Consider the following 18,161-nt stretch of genomic DNA (forward strand, 5'->3'; position numbering starts at 1 on the left):
GAGCCCAAGTTGCACCTGGCTAAGGTATTCTGCTCGGTGATGCTGCTGCTGCTGTTGCTGTTTCTACAGCTCGTTGCAGCAAATGCAGCGTGACAGTCGCGGCTTTTTCACTCAACGCACACATACACCTGCAAAATCACTATTGAAATATGGGTCGAAGGGTTGATGGAATGAGAAAAAGGGGAAGAACAGGGACTTCACCTCAGCGTAGCAGCATTTCAAAATTCAATAAAAAACCTTTTGTTTTCGCTACGCGCGCATTGAAAACTTTGAGCCAAGGTTTGTTGGCTTTTCCATGGGGCAACATGACTTACCACCGCTGCTCCAACCACCTCTCCCCCATCCCCTCTCCACACGTCTTTTAACCACGCCTCTGCTTGCGGTACATTTTGCACGTACGCTGCATTTTTACGCTTCGCATTTTTAGCAACAATTTCACCTTCATTCTCTGTGGCTGATGCTTCTTCTTTTTGTCCCATGTGTGTGTGTGTGTGTACAAGTGCGGGGCGGCGAGGGCGTGGCATGTGTCTGTACAATTTTAAATGATTTGCTGAGGGCGTGGGTTTGTTGTGCGGTTGTTGTTGTTGTTACCAGCGTGAGTTTTCATTAAGACCAAAAACCGAATCTTTGTCCAGGGACTAAAGAGATTCTGGTGGCTCGACTTTAAGGCGAGTGGAATGGAAGTGAGGTGCCACGGAAATCGATAAGTAAAGTTGAAAGCAACCAAAGTTGCGGAATAAAGCTAATTTATTCACATTGGCGAAACGAGCGGAAGAAGCGGTAGAAGTGGCCACCGTGGCGTATAAGCAATCTGTCTGTCTGCCGGCGGCTTCCATGGCCAGGTGTCATAGCAGGTAACTTTCACCTGCTGATGCTGCCCCCTTTTTATGTTGTTGTGTTGTTGTTGCCACATACCTGGTATTACATTGTTGTTTTTCAGCTGAAAAAGCGGATTTATCCGGCATATTAAAGGGATTTTCGTGAGTTGCTTTTTAAGGCGAAAGTTTTCATAAAATTTTGCAAAATCAGAGTTTTATTTTGGCTGTCAGATTTAGTTAAATGATAGGGCTTTTAGTTGTATTTTTTATTTTTAAGTATTGTATTTACAAATAAATTATTTGGTAAAGTTTATTGTTTAAAGCAACATTCAAATTCAAAAGAAGAACTGATTTTTACTTATGCTAAATCTAAGTAAGTTGGAGTTTCATTTCCAAGACATTAGCTAGATGAATTCAAATCATGGGATTATTTCTGCTCTCAGGTGATCAGAGCCATATTTTTGATTCCGCTGGCGTAAGCCAAGTTTATGACAGTTTTCCAAGTACATGGCAAATATCTCACATTGTTTCGACACCTGAGATAGATTTCCAAATTGAATACAGAATTTGGTAGGATGTCGGTGGACTCGACTTGTTCGACTACATTGACATGCGTTGTCTGAATTATGCGATGCCCTCTGCCAAGGCACTCTCACACAGAGCAGCTTATTTCGATCCAACTTTTCCATTTCCCCACATTTCCACCTTTCACAGTCCATCCAGTTTTTCCAATCGTATGTGGGTTCAGCGGTTTGGCTACCTTTTATTCTTTATGTGTATTGATTTGAAATGAATCTTCGTGTAAGCGAGGCCAAGCGCAGAATCCGCTTCTGAATCGAAATCACCAGTAGTAGCAACAACAACTGCAGCAGTAGTTTTCCAACTGTAACAGCACCTCTTACGCCCTCCCCCTTTCTCTCCCTTACTTCGCCCAACGCCAACCATGAAAAACTCCCAACTACAAATTGCAATGTTTCAATGCCCTGGGTATTATTGGGTATTTCAAGTTGATTCAGAAATGAACTATCAAATAAATGCTATATATTTTCCAAACCAAAGAAATATTTTACTCATTACCAATAGAAATCAAATGAAAGAAAACTGAAATGTTTTACGTAATAAGCTTAGGACCTTTTAAATTGAAGAAATAATATGTATTTTCCACGCTGTGTTCAATAATTTCCCCGGAAAATTTTTACAAGTCTCCCGCTCTTCAGCTCAGCGTCTGCTTTTCCTTTAGCCGATACTCCTGTTTCTCTTACTGCTGACATTTCCAGCTCCTGCTTTTCCTGCTTTTGGCTTTGGCATATAACTTACTGTCATATTTTCATCTAGCCAGGACTCAGCAACCCATCCCCTTCCTCGAACTCCGAACCCCTGCCGCTGCTGTTCTCTTTGTTATTATTGTGCTTGCCTTTCTATTGAATGCTTCTTTCGTATTAAAAGTTTCATTCTTTTCTGCATGCTGCTTTTTGTTCTTTGGGGATCTCTGTTTCATGGGGTTTTTGCGAGGGGGGCAAATGCTCTTCTGGATTTTGTTAACTTTGTTATTCCTGTTGTTGCCGGACGAGAGGAGCTGGTGGCTGCTGCTGCTGGTGCTGCTGCTTCTGCTGCTTGGCGCTATTCAATTTTCAATAAAATATGTAAATTTATACCGCATTCTGTTGTCCTCCTTCAGCTCGCCCCAATATTTTCCCACTCCTCGGCATCTTTTGGCCATGGCCTCTGTTTTTGGTCCTGGTCCAGAACACTCTGTGCACATGAAAAAAGAATTATTTTGGAAAGTAGACTTCGACTTAGACTTAATATATTCAAAAATTAACTTTATATCAGACAAATTATTAAGAAAATAATATTTAGAACTTGAAAAAAGGTTTTTAAAATAAGATTTAAATTATTTTTGAATTTCTAAAAGTCAGTACTTTTTCTTCTAGTGTTGTTCTTATCTCAGCCGTTTCTCATCGGCAACATTTGATAGCTCCAAGTTATGGCCATAGCAGGCTCTCTCCTTCCGCCACACAAACACACACACAGAGAGAGATTGTCCCTGTCTACTAAGCAGTGAAGTATGTTATTAATTTGTAATTTGTTTATGGTTATTTGTGCACAAATCAAAGGCCAGAGATTGTTACTTTGAAGTAGTCGATGCAAAGAGCTTTACCCAGAGGAGAACTTTATGCTGATGTTCTTGGTTAGAGGGGCAAAGTGATGGGCAGAGGGGCTTAGAGAGATGGTAGCAAAATCATTTTGAATATTTAAGGAGAATTATCCCATGATAAACTCGCTAAAATTGAGTCGAAAATTGACTTGGCATGTCGTTTGGAAAACGTTTTTCCTTGTTTAGCTCCTTTTGGCTTATTTGGTAGAAGTTAGCTCGGCTTAAAAGTTATTAATAGGGGTTTTACCGAGCCTTGTTGATTTGAAATTTGGACAAACTAGTTTGAATGATAATAATCTATAATATTTTCTATAGGAAATTAAATTAAAAAAGTTACTTTATGGTATAGCCTTTAACATTGTAAATTGTTTTAGCTTCCGCAAGACTTTTGTCAGTTGCAAAGCAGTCAATCAAAATGAGTTATTTCGAAATTCGTTTTTATAAAATAACAAAGAAATTATTTAAATATTCAATCATCTCAATCAATCTCATATTGACTTGTATTTTTGTTTGGCTGAAGAATTTATTAGTATTTTTCTATACTCTACAAAAAAGGTGAGTACTTATTAAATCTTATTAAGTGTTAAGAGTTAAGTTATTTTATACTAAATAAACTTAATTTTTTAAGGTATTTGAAAATATTTTTTTAATGTTATAATAACAATAATAATTTTTAAGGATTTTTGCCTCAAATAATGATACAAATTTCCAATCAATTAATCTTTCAAATTTTTTGTAATAACAAAAAAACAAAAATATATAAAATAAAGAAAGTGTATTTCCACTTTTCCCCATTTCTACCATTTTCCTTTGATTTGACTTTTGATTTTTCACCCATTTGCTGTTAACTGGTCTGCAACAATATAATCAATCATTAAACTTCAATAGTCACGCTTCCGCCTCGCCTTCCCCCTCCAGCTAAGCAAATCAAATCAAATCAAATCAAAGGAAATAAAACGTCAGGCTGAGTTGTATAAGGATGTTTTGTGTACTTTTTATTGTTGTTGTTGCTGTTTGACTTTTGCATTTTTCATACAAAAAACCAACAATAAAAGCAGCCATATGAACAGCAACAATTCACTCATTCGCATTCATTGTCATTTGTTCCATCTCGTGTGTATTTATTCATGCATTTGTTTGCTTTCTGACGCTTGTTTCCGAAAAATTATGTGCAAACAAAGTTGAATTAAAACCAGAAAAAAGCACAGAAAGGACGAATAAAATTGTCAAATAAGCGCAAAGACAAACAAAAGCGGAAAGCGACGGAAGAGCGCCAAAAAAAAAAAAAGAAAATTCCAAAAAATAAACCTCGAAACGCAAAAAAAAGAAGATTGTACCGAAAAACAATAAACCCAAGCACACAAAGCGAATTTAATTGCTTGTCCCAGCAAAAAAAAAAAAAAAAATAAAGAAAGAAATTTTCTTGTTGCTTTGTCAATGTTAATTTTACTGCAAGGGGCACAAGTTCATAAATAAGTACGCTGATATGTATATGCCACACAGTCTTTGTTGTATCCACTAGAACCAAGACCATTCCCATGACTTGCAAAAGGCAGCATTTCGCCACTCCACTCAAGTTTGTGCTAAAACAAAAGTTAATTAGAATGTTCCTCCATCATAATGCGTTGCCCCCTGTAGTCCCAAAATTCCAACCACCCACAACCCCCGCCCGAAAAACAAAAACAGAAACCCCAGAAAAAAAATGGAAATTAAAATAAAACCAAAAACAGAAGCTCAGCAGACAAAGTTGCAGGCAGTAAATTAGATTAACAAGAGCAACAAAAACAAAACGTTGACAAAACAAACGCAACAAGCAATTAAAAATGTAAAATTTTGTGCTCTTAGCTTTCGCCTTTCTTTAAAATTATTTGCGCAAATTTATGAGCAAGCAAGTTAAATGAACCATTGCAATCTCTGGGTTTTGAGTTACATTTTTGGATGGAAATATTCTAGGAAAAACAGTTGGTGGTTAATCAATTAATACTATATAAAAATCTATAATATAAATATTAAGACAATGGAAAGGTAAATCATGGGTAATGTATATAATTTTTATTTTTATTTACCTACTATACTGGTATGTCCATATATAAATATTTCAGGTTTATTAATTATTTTTTTATCCCTTTAAGATATTAAAATTTTCCGTATCCCAAAAATTGCCTTTAATTATTTTACCCTTAATTTCCAACTTATAACAAGTCCTTCCCGAAATCTATTTTCCCGCCAACTGAGGAAATCCCAAAGTCAACTGTTAATTAGATGGCACGACTGTACCGTCAATGGCTGAGCATGTTTTTCTTTCGGCTATATCAACTTTTAACTAACCATAATTTATGGTGCTCAGTGCTAAAAAGTTTGTCGAGAGGGACGGTCTTCGATGTCCATGTCTTAAGCTATTTTTAAATGGGCTTCGGACAGAAACTTTTTGAGAAGCAAACAAACAAAATTTTGGCGAGTTTTTCCGCATTCCGCCCTGCATCCGCCTCTCCTGGAAAACTGTTGAAAACTGTAAAACCGTAACAGTTGACAGATCCTTCTAATGATAAACGAAACTTGCAAGTGGCAATGAGTTTTTAATGAAGCCCGGCATGTCCGGCAAAAAAGCCTAAGAGCCACCACTAAGAAAAAATAATTACAGGATCTTTTTCTTGTCTAAGAAAAATGAATTTTTTTTTCAATTTTTAATTTTTAAATTGACTGATTAGCCTATCTTCAAAAATGGTATTAAGGTCAAAAATGAAAAATATTAAACATTAGTTTTATGGGCATTACATATGGATTATTGAACATTTTTGTTCCCAGCATTCGGCAAACATATTCTTTGCTGCCACAAACATAAGCCCCTGTTTGTGTAAATAAAATCAGTGTGAACTTTTGTATAAATTTTTGTATGGCTTTTGTGCGATTAATACCTGAATGTGTAATGTTTTATACATATTTTTAATAATATTTTTTTTAGTGTGAGAGAGAAGATTTTAAAAGCTCCTGGTTCAGTTTGTGTTTTCTGTTTTCGGTTCCATCTGCAAGTCAAACAAAGTGAAATGGGGCAAAAGTGGCTTTAAGCTAGTTGAGCGGCCCGAGCGTGTTTGGTCATATTTTCAACATGGCTAGCAAATAAATAACAGGACAAACTTTTCAATAAATAAAATTAAAAACTTTTGCTCAGCATTCGCCCCGGTCAAAAGTTCGTCGCCAGGCGGCTCGCACACACAAATCTCTTTGGGTTTTTCTTGTTTTATTTTTAAGGTTTTTTTTTTTTTTTTTTCGTTTCATTTCGTTTCGTTTCGTCGAATCAAATTCGAGTTGGGCAAACAAACAAACAAACAAACAAACAGAGTAACAGGAGAGCGTACTAGCGAATTGGGGCCATCAGGGGTTAAAGGGTATGTGGTTGGGGAGGAGGATCTGCAGGACAGACAAACGGCAATTGACCGTAAAAATGTATATGTATATGCCAGTTAAGCCAAACGCCTACGAATGGCTTCGAAGACCTACGGAAAAGTGGATACCAGGGATTGCTGGCCAGCAAGCCAGGTCCACAACTGTTGTAAACTTGGCCCTCTAAGTAAACCAACTGAAGCGCTTGAGGTTTGAAAACAATCACCTTAACGGCCGAATTTCATTTCGAACAACCTTGGCCCGAACTGCCAATCCCGTACAGTGGGCTTGTAAAGTGTTCAGTTAAATTAAAGGTGCCAAAAGACAATTTGTGTTACTTTAAGAGAATTTAATAAAATGTATACAGGAAAAACTAAAGGTATACATTATACAAATAATATGCTAACATTGAATAAACAAATCAAATTTCAGAAGAAGCAAGAAACTTTATAGGTAAAATCCTTAAAGTCTATAAAAAGTTTTCCAAAATATTTTTAAAATAAAGACAGCTAAAACAGTTGATGCATAACTTTAAAGATGTAAAGAAAATGATTGATTATTATTTATTAAAATTCAATTACATCAAACCTTGATTAAATTGGATTTAAAAAAAACCATTTTCGTTTCCTGTCAATAAATATGCAATACATTTGCTTGACCAGCATTCTTAAACCTTTTTTCCGATTTCCAATTTGTAATTGAATGTTTCCTTTCAGCTTTTGACCGCTTTAAAAAAAAAAAGTACTGCAAAAACTGGCGAAAATCTTGATATATATTTTTGCGATCCCCAGCCACTGATTGCCCTGAACCAATCAGAATACTGTTTGCACTCAGTGTAAGCAATCAGTTGAGCAGAGCAAGCGAGTCTCCAGTTCGCGTCGCAGGGCAGCTAAATCAACTAAAAGTTGGTGCGAAGAAAAAACAAAATCAAATTTGGGTGGTTGGGGTGGCGGAGGAGCGGCGGTAGGAGTGGGGATGATGGCCAAAAATGAATTGGTCAAGTGGAAAAATTGGCAGTGCTCTTGGTAGAGAGTTCAAGGAGGTGGCCGAAAAAGTATTGAAATACATTTAATGAAAAAGTTAGACAAAGTCGCGTGGGAAGGCAACAAAAAAAAAAAAAAGAATCGGAAAACGTGGAATCCAACTTGCTTTCGTGGTTGTGGCGGAAAATGGAGAAAACTCCAGCCCACCCACAGAGAACACCCACAATGCGGATCTGATGTGATTTTAGTGTAAGCAAGAGGAACAAGTACGAAAATAGGAATCGAGCATGCTAAACACTGATTGCGTTTTTATGCCGGTTATGGGTGAATGGAAAGGGACTGAAGACTTGCAAAAAAGTTTTGCTAAAAAAGGAATATGATGTTTGTAGATAAAAAAAATATAAATAAATATTGAAAAAGTTCATAGTAAATAAATAGATATTTTTTTATTACCCTTTTATATTACCCTTTACTAAACTTCAACAGTTCCAGCATTAAAATCAATTTTAGATCATTAAAAGTTTTTCAAAACTGTATTTTTTTATCATAAAAAGTTTGTAAATATCATCCTTGATTTATAGCTGTGGCTCTCCATCAGATAATAATTAAAAAAACTCTTCGTTTAGACAGAAACTAGTTAAAGGTTTTAAAATAAAAACTCTGCAGCTTGGCTATAAATAATTTGCAAACTAATTTTAATTTTGGCATTCCATTCAAAATGAATACAAAGAGTTTTTCCATTCGAATTTGGAGTAATTTGGTCATTTATCTGGTTGTCTCCCTGCCGCATCGTCCATCATCTTAACGTTTTTTACCCTCTCTTCATTTGCCCCAAGAAGATCGAGCCACTGCGACGGGCGGCTAACTGATGATTCCCTGACCATGGTCCATGACTTTCCTGCAGATAACAAATTGGGCTGCCTCCAGTGCTCCATCTTCAGCAGCTTCCTCTTTATCACCTCCTAAATGGCATTCCTTTCGGCCCTTTTCGTCCTGTTCCTGTTGCTCTCCTCCTTGGTATCCCCATCCTGCCCAATCAGTTGCCCCCTGTCCCCTGTCTCCAGTCGTTGTTCCTTGTTCCCTGCTCCACCAAATCCTTCGCCTTCTTATACAGATATCCTCATTTTTAACGGCTTGGCATTTGCAAACTGCAGCGTCATTTAAACTTTTCTCATTTGATGGCAGCGGCGGCAGCAGCGACGCCAGCGCAAAAGTTCGTCCTGCCGCCGCTGCTGCCTTTGCAATCGAGTGCTCAATGAGAGGGGGGAGGGAGAGGTCCAGGGACAGGGATAGATGCAACATCTTCTCAATAAGCAGTGCACTTGGAGAATAAATATATTTTATAGATTTAAAATCAAGAAATTACTTGTAATACACGTATTAGCTTGCAATAAAATATCTGTATTATTAGACATGTTAGCCAAACGAAAAGATATTGTGGTGCCAATATTGTTCTACTTACGATAGCATAATTTTGATTAAGTAAATATTTTGCAAGTGTAACTGACAAGGTCCTTGGCTCGATGGGACTTCTATGAAATTTTGGCTTCGGTTTCCCTCAAGGCTCGTCATTGTTTGGCCAACGCATTTTTAATATGCAACTAATTTGCAGGACACGACAGGAGACGCAATGCGGCAGAGTCCAAAAGAGAATAAGGAGGGGTGTGGGGGTATTAAAACTGCAACCTTGCCGAAGCAGGTGCAACTTGGGTGCAGAAGATGGTGCAACTTGGTTCTGTCCCATGACGGCTATTGTTTGAATTCAATTCCCGTCTTTGTCGCCTCTACTACTTTGGCCAAAGTTTCGCACGCCCGGATTGCACAATCCCCTAACCAATACCCCTCCAGATTCCTCATGGTCTCCCTTGGCTGCTGTTTGACTTTCAGTCTCGAATGATTTACCTTACAAGATAAACAGACCGACGCAGGCTTTGTCTGAGCAGCCAAGTTTGACTTTTGTCTTTTGTGCCTCTAGAGCAGCGCGAATGCTGCGAAGGCTTTACCTCCTTGTCTGCTAGTGCATAAGGTGTTATGACACTGGTTTCTAAAGGATACCACTTTAAATGGTAGTTTATATAAAATATAAAATAAGAAATTATTTCTTTTTATTTCCTGCAGGAAGTGTTCTTAATAAATCTTTTTTTAAGAGTTTGGTATCGTTCCTGTTTTCTGGCCCAAAGGTCTTCACTTTTAGTTCTTTAAAACTACCGTGTCATATGGGCATATTTTCCTGCTTACAGCTCAGCTGCTGCATTTTGTGCTCACTTCCCTTTCAGAGCTTTTTGGATAATGCGCTTGAAATTGTTGCTAAGAAAGGCGCCTTCCTCTTCTCCTTGGCTGACGCCGCATTGGGCCTGGGCAATGCAATTTCAACTCTTTGATAACTCGGCTAAAGTGCATTTGGCTGACAACGATATCACCCGCCTCCCGCGTCCCGCGTTCCGATTCCCCGGCTCCTCTGTCTTATCAGTGAAAAGAAAGTAAGACACATGAAAATGCAATAGCCAAAGTTTGATATGAAAACGCACCGAGTAGAGTTCTACGTTTTCTCCGCCCTCTCCCCCGTCAAGCGGAAAAACCCGCTTTCGCTCAGCCGCGTATTGCAAAAGTTTTCAATTGTATTTTTTCCCGTTCAGCCTCCACCATCCGGTTTTTCTTTACTTTTTCCCCTCATTCACGATTCTTGTTCGCACTTTTGGGTTTTTGTATGTGATTGCGTTTAATTTTGAATGTTGCCGCCAAGCTGATAAATTGCCTTGGCATTTGCATTTCCCTTTAACCACAGTCACAGCTACTACCCCCTCCCAAAAAGCAAGGAAAAAAACATCTGCATTCTCTGGAAAAAAGAAAGGGGGAATATTTTCGCGTAACTTTCTTAAGAGATGAATTGTCAGCTGAGCAAATGCAACTGTGAATTGTGGGGGTGAATTTCGAAGGAGGGATTGCGGGAAAAAGGATTTGAGTCGAGGAAGTTTTAAGGGGATTCGAGGTGCGAAATTTTCAGAAGAAACTTACCGTTTTATTGATTTTGGTTTACTTTTTTGCCGTTTCCAATGGCTTTTTAGCTTGACGTTTAAAAATTGATCAAATTGGAAGTGATTTAACTGAGTTCGTAGTAGTGGTAGTTCGTAGTTAGCTGTTCGTTTTAAAGAGTAGTGTTCAGGTCACAAGCATTGCTTTATTTATCCGAATAATTTCAAGAAATTTTCTGAAAATCACTCTGTCCTCAATTTGTGTTTCCCCATCCACTTCATGGCCAAATGGAAACCACACGGTCTGTCAACACATCATATCGACCCATTAGCTTCCCCCCTTCCTTACGCAACCTTGTCTTAAGTTAAAGTCAAAATCCGCAAATAGAACAAAAAGAAAAACACATTTATGTTGCAAAATATGTCACGTCCCGAAAGGTCCGAGTGCCAATAAGTAGGGGGAATGAACGTTGGGGCAGAAGGATGAAGGAGACTGCGGACAGCGGACACATGTTCCTGTTAGTTCAGAACTGTCCTGGTCCGCTCAAAACTTGTCACTTTTTTCGCGCAGCTGCAGTTTATTTTAAGATTGGCCGGGTGGCACTTCCTCAGCTCACTTTCCACCTCCCCGGTTTCCTTATTTCGGTGGCATCGCTGATGCTTTTCGCTTACTTTCCACTGGCCGAAACTTTTCCACTCTCGTCACACTTTCCTTCCTGGCCTTTTTTAATCCCCCCACCCACTCTCTTTAACACTTGTCGCTACTTTTTAGCTATTTTGATTTTTAAGAAACAAAAAGAGAGTTGAAGAGGCGAAAAAGGAAGGGAATGAAAATTAAATTTTGTTAAAAAGAACGAAGTGTGGTATTCTCTTTCCAAAGTGCTCCTTCATGTTTTTGCTTAAACTTATTTAAATATATTTTTTATTATTATTTAAAGTAAAGGAAGAAATTAAAGAAATGTTTTTAGAATGACGTAAGACTTGAAAATTGTCACTTATGGGTTGTTCTAAATTTTGTTTAAATCAAATCTACCTCTTGTTTAGAGTATAAATAAAAGAAGTTGGGCCAAGGGGGCGAAACATCAACGGCAAGGAAACTTTTGTTGCTGATTTCTTTTGCAATTTTCGGCAGCTGCCCCCGCAGTCTCCTCAAGTTACCCCAACTCCACTTCCATCTCTAGCTCAATCCTCATCCTGGTTCCACCTCCACTGAAGCGGCGTCATGTGCGAAATAAGTTTCACACTTAACGACATAACAAGTTTTCGCCGAGCACTGTCCGCGTCCTCAAACCGCTTTTTCTTACCATCAGCGAAGCGACATTGTCCAGGGTTTTCTGGATTTTCCGGGTTGTCAGCGACAACGCGTTGATTTTTGAGTGCAGGTCATTTCATAAAGGAGCAGAGAAGTGTCTCGTTTTCGGTGCAAAGCGCATTGTTAGCTGCAAATGAAACAATCTTCAAGAACGTTTCAAGAGCTTAATTCGGGAGAGTTATGGCTGAAACGGAAACTGTCAAGGACTTCTTATGTGTTGAGAGATGTCCTTGTCCAGATGCAAGCTTAAGATGTATAGTATGTTCATTGCTTAAGATCTTAAAGGCTTTATAGATATAAGCATAAAGTTGGGATTTTCTGTGTATACGATGTTTAAGATGTCAATTGCTATGTATAATTGGCTAGTCACAGAAGGATTTTCAGACAAAACTCTTAAAACGTTGTAACCTTAAGTAAAAATTACTTATAGAAAGATAGATAGATAAGCGGATAATCGGGCAGTAACATTTTTGGTAATTGATATCTTAAATTATAAGAATAAGCTATATTAACCTAAAAATCTTTAATTTGCACGACTCTACTAATTTCCCTTAAATTTTGTATTAGAAGTTTTGGACTTTTTTTCCAGTCTGTCATGTTTCGGCGAAGATTTCGTGATGTGTAATTTAATTTCATGCATTGCCTGGCTAATGCGCTTTGGCGCTTAAAAGTATGCTATAAGTAAGGAAAATGCGCAAATGTGCTTAACAAAAAACAAAAAATAAAGTTTAAAAAAAGTTTGGCCAGCGCCGTCGTTGGAAGAGGGAAGCGGGGTGTTCGGAAATTTCGGAAAGTATGGTGGCGGGAGGTTGCTCTTCAGTTTTGGTAGTGTCAGAGGCAGCGGCCTGGAAACAATGCGCGACATTCAGGCGACATTGTTGCCAAAGCTTTTTACAACTCGCATGAGTTTTCCCATCGCCCCCTTTTTATACCCACCCCGCGACCCTTCCCATCAGTGGCGTTGTCATTTGCGCCACAGCAGTTGTAGCATATTATCTAAATGTGTTGCTCTACATATGCGAGTGTGTGCGTGTGGCTGGGTTTGTTTGTATGCGTTTGTTTTGTTTGCTCTATGATTTGTTGTTGTAATGTGCTTTAATGTGAAAAGTTTTTAATGCTTAAGCTGTGCCCCCTTCATTACGGCCCCAGCCTCTGCCCACCGCCCTCTTCTCTTGGAGAGTCACTCACTGACTCAGTCACTCTCACTCAGTCGCAGGCAAGGGCGCTACACTGGAAAAAAACTGGTTGTAACATTACAATATATCCTTGCGCAGAAATTGTTATCAAGACCAAAAATATAAATCGAATCATTTTGTGCTGTTGGCTTGCAAAAATCAATATAAATTCTAAATCAAAGTCCTCTTTCTTAAATATTTAAATATATATAATTAAGTGAATATTTTTCTCAGTGCACAGCCAAACGCAATTGTGATTGTGCTTCTATTTTCTTCAGCTCTTCTTCTGATTCCGATTCAGATGCTGATGCTGCTGCTGGTGCTTCTGTTGTTGGTTCTCTTCTGCTCCTTGGTGCTGCGTTAGTTGGCAACTTTTATTTGTGGTTTTTTTATGTAAATGCGCCCAAGTGATAAGGCAACTTTTCGGCTACTGCAGCGGCGCCAGTGCGAAAGATAGAGAGGGGAGAACGCTGTCGCAACATGACAACAGCAGCAACATGAACATGCTGCCAAGTGCTCTTCATCTCTCACTCGCACTCAATCATCCTTTCGCTTTTTGTTGTTCCTGCTGATGCTTGGAAATTAAATTTCAGTGACTTTGTTGTTTATTTGACGGGTTGGCAAAGGGGGAGGGGGAGGCGTAGGTCAGAGTGAGATAGCTTGTTGGGGAAAGAAGCATAATGACTCGAGGAATACGTTTGGTTAAATCATACTGACTTTCATTAGCATACTCCGTAACCCATTTACTAAAATGGTCTAAAAATAACTCAGTTAAGACAATAGGGATCTGAAAATACTATTTAGTGTGAATGGTAAGCTAATATTGATGGTGGTTTAATCAATTTTTTTAATCAGTTTAAGAACAAAGTAATATATCACAGTTAACCTTAACCATACATTTTATATTTTACTTGATATTAAAAGGGACATATTAATAAATATTTTAAACAGTTTCCATTTGCAAATCAATACACTTCTCAGTACCTGCAGGGCATTCCAAGTTCGCTTAAGGGGACACTTCCACTCCTATCATCTCTATAGGGCATTGTGTCAGTGTGACTGTCATGAGCTCCACCCTCCTTATGCTTGTGTGTGTGTGTCTTGCTCCTTTTTGTCCTGTCCCTGCGAGTGTGTGTGTGTAAATTAGAGAAATTTACGTTTATTATTATTTTTAGTGGCAGTCGCTCATCAGAGTCTGGGCAGGCATCGCACTTACAATTCCACTCGCAGCAGTCCATTGTGTGAGGAGCCTCGTCTGATGGGTCCTGCCCACCAAAACCCAAACCAAAATCCGACTGCCCCCCGGGGGATATCTCTGTTATATTTATGTTTTCAGCATGTGCTCGTAGTGGTAGTAGTAGTAGTAGTTTCACTCGGTTTGCTCATGCCACTCATGTGTGGAAGCAGATAACATGCAACCAGACCAGCTCCACTTACAGCTCCAGCTCCCCAGGAGACCGCCCAGCGAGAGACAGAGATAGGGATAGGGATAGGAAAAGGGAGGACGCCTTTTGAATATGAAATGAAAATGCAACTTGGTCCTGGTGATGATAATAATTATGGGCCCTGCAGGCGATAATTGCCCACTAAGCGAGCCATAATCTCAGGCGACGTGGCCAAGTGTGGGAGAATGAGGTTTGTTTCATTTTTTTTTTTTTTTTTTTTTTTGGAATGGCGATTATGTCCAAAAGAGGAGAGAGACCAAAAGCCAACCAAAAACCACACCGCAGTCGGAGAAACTTTTTTCGAGTCCACTCACATCCTTTCAGCACATATTGCCCTCTTCCTCCCACTTTGCGGTTGCTTTGTCTTTCGTGTGAGCTATGCCTTATCTAACTCCCCCCTGCTGCTGCTACTCCCCCTCTGCCTTCTTTTGGTTCTTGGTCAGCAGCAGGAAATTATTCATGGCATCTTCAGCTTGAACTTCCTGTGGCTTCAAGGGGGTGGCCCTAAAACTCAATGTTTAATTGCCGTTGCGAAAACATTAAGAGCTTGGTGCTCGGTGCGACAACAACAAACAGGCCACAGAGTGATCTTAAAATGTATATATGAGAATATTTTTGTGAGCCACAAGGACATTTGCAAGTCCTTCGAGTGATGCAAGCTAATTATAATTAAAATGATAATTTTTTATGCTTTTCTTAGCTTATTATTTTGCTCTTTAATTTTACTCGTTGGTATAAATAACAAAAATATGTTTTATTTATCTATCCTGTGATGAACTTTCATTTTAATAAGTTCACTTTAAACTTATATTGCTGCTTAGCCTGATAAGATCATAGAGCATAAAACTTTTCTCATTTTTATTTTAAGCCTTTAGTTGACGCGTTTTATGTCCTTAAAATCCCTTCATTTTGCTAACCCTCTGCCGTTCTGCGCTTGAGTGCTTTTGTCATTTCGAAAAAGGCAAACATTATTGGCTCAGTGAGATAAGCTCCGACTGTAAACTATTTTTGCCTTTCATTTACGTGATGCTACCTACCACCTCCCTTAACTGGCCTTCCATCGTTCACTTTGTAACCGCAAAATGCGAAAAATATTATGCCTTATCCATTTTAATAGTCAATCGTTTTGTCATTTTCCTTCTCCTGCCTGACTTCAGTGAAAGAAAAATTAATTTTATTTTAATGCCCGTTGCGGGTATTTGAGAACGGGGTTTCCTCCTGCCTGCTGTCGTTGTTCCTACTGCCGCCGTTCGCTTGAGTGGGATTTCCAAAGGATTTTCCTTATCAGTGATGCGGGATCGTTTTACCTCAGCCCCCCTTCCATTTCAATGTTGTCAGGTGTGTGTGTGCTACCTTTTTTTAGCTTCTTTCTTTTTGCCTTATTTATTGCGATTTAAGTGAGTTGTCAAGCGGGGATAAAGAAAGTGCGATACAAGGGGAAAGGTGGGGTGGTGCTGGTTACAGAGGGAAAGAGTTTTCATAGCAACAAGCTGGATAACGAGGTATGTGGCCTTCATGTGGTTATCTAATGCGATTTTAATTGAAAATGTGGAGACCGTTGATGGTGCGGTTAGGGTAATTGGTTGCATCAAGAGGATGGTTAGTTGCTGGAGATTAAAGGGATTCCTAATGCCTTTTAAAACTCTTGCTTTACAAAACTAGCGCGATTCTAAGGCTAATTTGTGAAGCTCATAGGGCAATGCTAACACCGCAACATTGGAAGTGCCACAAAGTAGCCATGAAAGACTAGTTTCATTTAACTTAAAAATTAGTTCAGGTTTTGACTGCTTTTAAAGTCCTAAATTAAACTAAAAAGAGGTATCAAATATTTATTATCATCAATAGTTCAGTCAAAAAAGGTTTCTATAGCACTAAAAACCACAAGCAAGTGAGTAAGAATACTTTTTAAATAGTTTAAGCCCTTCCGAATGACAGAGGGTACTAAAATTAAAAAAAAAAAGGAAATAATGTTGCCCACTTAATGAACTACTTTAAATAATTTTCCAACTGAAAATTATTTTCATTTACTAAACTTTGTCGTCGTAGCCGTAGTCGTCGTCCTAGACGTCGTCCCTCCTCCTCCACCCACAGCTTTTTTGGCCAATGCCAGGACTTTCAAGAACGCCTTAACTCTCATTCAATGGCAACTTTAGCATCGTTAACAATTTGGCAAGATTTAAAAATGGCAGCAATTGAGGGGACGAGGTGAAGAAAAAGAATGAATCGAGTGAGAAGCGCGGAAGAAGGAAGGAGGAAGACGAGACTCCAAATAAAAATATCACTTTACTGTGTCGCCCGACAACGTTGAAATCGCTGCCAAGGACGGGGTAATTTATCAAGACAAAAACCAAGCAACAGTGGAAGATGGGTTGCGAGTGGTAACAGAAATGAAAGGCAAGGAGCCACTGCGGAAAAAGGTTTTTTTTTTTTTTTTTTTGTTAATAAAGGAAGAATTTCATTATATACTAATAAGAAATTTTAAGTTTCAATAGCGATAGTCTATTCATTTTGGAAATGATTTTAAACCGAAAACTTTCCTATAAATTAAGAAATAGCGTATACGTAATATACATAATATTATACTTTAAAGAGCGGTTGTTCTTTTTATTACAGTGCAGAGATGGCAGCAGTAGATAAGTTAAAGGGGCTGCCTGGGGGCGTGAACGGGGCAGCAGCTTTGAGTCTTTGGTTACTTTCTTAATTTCATTTACGCAATAGCAGCGACGCCGGCAGCGACGTCGGCGGCAACTTTCCAGCTTCCTTTGGACTGTTTTGTTTTTCAATTTGGCCCTGGATGCGATGGAAACTTTACCAAATACATCTCAAAAGCAGCAAAAGCAACAACATCTGCAACAACAACAACAACAACAACAACAGCAACGAGAGGAGACGTGCAAAGTTTCTATTAAAACGGATTTAATTATGTAATGGAATCATGATAAATTTCGCGCAACGTGAAAAGTGTTTGGCCAAGTCTACCCATCTCGCTCCTCCTCCCTCACGTTGTGGCAGGCACAAAGGCCAAGGAAAAGGAAGTTAAGACAAAAGTTGTACAAGTGGGGCAGGCTAAAAACCGGAGAAGAGATGGACGCTTTTGGCCAGATAGCCAGATAAATGGATAGACAGATAATAGCGAATAAAGTGTGGCCGAGATCTTGGCCAGCATGAAGAAATCTCTCCGACATTTCGGTGCCTATGATTTATACGGTGTAGTTTAATTAACGATACTCATAACTAGTGGTTCAAAGTTTCCGCTTCCGGTTCTGCTGCGCCATTTTCCATTGTTGTTTCCGGTTGTTGCGTCAAGAGTTTTCCATCTCGCCTGTTTTGACATGAAGAGCTATTCAGTAGACTCATGCCAATTAGCCTACAAAGTAGAACAAAACTTGGATTTTATTATCTCAAGAGGTGGCCATAAGGTGAGTTTTGAAAAAGTTTAAAACTTAAGAAAGTTTGGAAAATTATTTACAGGAAAGTTGAGTCTTTATAGTCTTTAAAAGATCAAACTATTGGTTTAAATAATTCCAATTTATGGTGAGATTTAATATTTCTTTAAATATATTTATCTGATATACCTTTTTTTTAAATAATAAACCATCTACGTTTTTCGACTTGTAACTATAATTAAATTTCCCTTGGCAACCGTAAAAGTTGAGATATATTTCTATCTTTGTAGCTGGGAAATACCTTGTTCGTTTCTCTTGATTAATTAAAATGCAGAGACATAACCTTGTTTTGCTCATATCCTTCGTAATATGAACTTTTCTTGTCATTGTACAAATATTTGTATATCTGTGTGGGAATGCGTGCTATAGTGCATTATTCTGTATGCTCGGTCATCTTTTTTGTGCATATGTGTATGGGTGAGGTTTTTTGTTTGTTGCTTTGTGTTTCTGCCTGCAAAGACTCTTTGTTCT

This window comes from Drosophila eugracilis, unplaced genomic scaffold (genome assembly GCF_018153835.1).
Source record: "Drosophila eugracilis isolate 14026-0451.02 unplaced genomic scaffold, ASM1815383v1 contig_445, whole genome shotgun sequence".
NCBI lineage: Eukaryota > Metazoa > Arthropoda > Insecta > Diptera > Drosophilidae > Drosophila > Drosophila eugracilis.